This window comes from Pteropus alecto, unplaced genomic scaffold (assembly GCF_000325575.1).
Source record: "Pteropus alecto unplaced genomic scaffold, ASM32557v1 scaffold33, whole genome shotgun sequence".
NCBI classification, from domain to species: Eukaryota; Metazoa; Chordata; class Mammalia; order Chiroptera; family Pteropodidae; genus Pteropus; species Pteropus alecto.
The window spans coordinates 707,598-709,462 of record NW_006435762.1 but is presented as its reverse complement, the minus strand read 5'-3'; positions in this window follow the sequence as shown (position 1 = coordinate 709,462).

Sequence of the window (1,865 nt, the reverse complement as noted above, 5' to 3'; positions counted from 1 at the left end):
AGGTAAGAAGTAGAATTGACCCAAAAGATTAATTTTACTCAAACCAATGATTTTATAAAGAAAATTTGAGGGCCCAAAGGTTAAATGTCTTGCCCAAAGTCGTAGAGCTACTTAGGATCAGAGCTAAAACTCAATTTCAGGTCAGGATTCTCATACGGAATCTCTCCAGAATGTATGACTTACGGTTTCCTAGCTTGTCTCTCCTAGGAAAAATCTATTTTGTTCTTTATTCTGTTATTGAAAAAACATTTTTATTTTGGACCTTCTGCATTCTTAGCACTTCGCTGGGCATTTTGGACTTAGAAACCAATGAGCTCTTGGCTTCAAGGCATGGGCATGGAGTAAGGACTCTGAGGGGAAGGGCAGTTTTGGGGTAGAGAGAGTCTCTAATGATGAGAAGATGATTGTTAAGTCAAGAAGGAGAGGAAACCAAGACTCACTGCTGGATTATAATCACCTTTGCATAGGATTTAAACAATGTTCCCTTGGGGTAGCTGTACCCCAATGAACATATGGCTTGAATGGTGAATACAGGACTGAATTTCAGCCCCAATCACTCCCTGTACCTTAATTCTTATGTCAGGCACAATCTCCATAACATAAGCAGAAGATGTTCCATGATGAGAGACCATAACAGGAAAAACTTTTCCTAGACTTTTCATCTAGGAAGTTGTTATTTAAGAGGGGGTAGAACAATTCTTATACACTATTCCCACTCTTCCTCTTCCTAACTCTGTCTATAACTACTCAATCTAAGTGCCAGAAAGAGACCACACCTCACATTGCTTACAATATACTTTAATTTACATTAATTGTTGTTTTGTTTTGAGCTATGATAGTATAGTTATTACAGGTTTGGAATCCTGACTCTACCAATTGCTTATTAGCTATGTGAAGTAGGGCAAGTTAATTTTTTTGTCCTATAAAATGCAGACAAAACATGCAGTAGGAACCTCATGACATTCTTGTGAGGGCTAAAAGAGCAAGAGGAAAAATATTTAGTGCTTGAAAAGTGCTTGGCATATGGTAAGTCTTATATAAATGTTAGCCGTTATTATCTCATTGATTGATATAGTAATTCTATAATGTCAATAGTAGAATATAATTATCCCATTTAACATATGACCCATATATCACTTGAGATTTCAAAACCACTTAAGATATTATAAGATTGATAATGGATTGTGAAAGCTCAAAGCCCTTCTTAAAAATTTTTGCAAAATCCTCCTGGCTTACATTCTCATGGCTGCCTTAGCTCCTTCACTCTACTCTTAAGAATGATTTGCTCTTTCTCAGTGAGTCATCCCTCCTCCCTCCACATCTCCCATTATTTATCATCAACCATCAATATAAAGCTCTTCAGTGTAATAGGACAATTATTGAAATTTGAGGATTTTGATGAGGGATCAAACTGCATCTTACACAGCAAAAAATTTAAAATTGTATAGTAGGCCTTTCTCCTGCCCTGCCACAGAGATTTCTAATGCCTTTGACATCTCATGTTGTGTCCCCATACTCTCGCCATCTTGTCACCTCTCTCTCTTTTTCTCTCTCTGTCTCTCTCCCCTCTTATATCTTCTTTGATTTTTCTTTCTTTTCTCCTCCTCTCTTCAATGATAAGGACCAAATTACACTCATTTTCTTTTGCAAGGAAACTAAGCCTCCTCCCTCCTTTTTTCTTGACTTCTCTTCTGTTTTCAGGATTTTCTCTTCTATCCCAAATGTTTTATTGCAGACCTTTGTAAACAAAGGCAATTCTCTCCTTGGACCTAAACCAGCTGTCAAGAAAATGATTTTGTCTTTTGCATTACTAACACATGAGGAAACCCAAAGTTTCCTCATGGATTGCTGACAGACCCATGTGA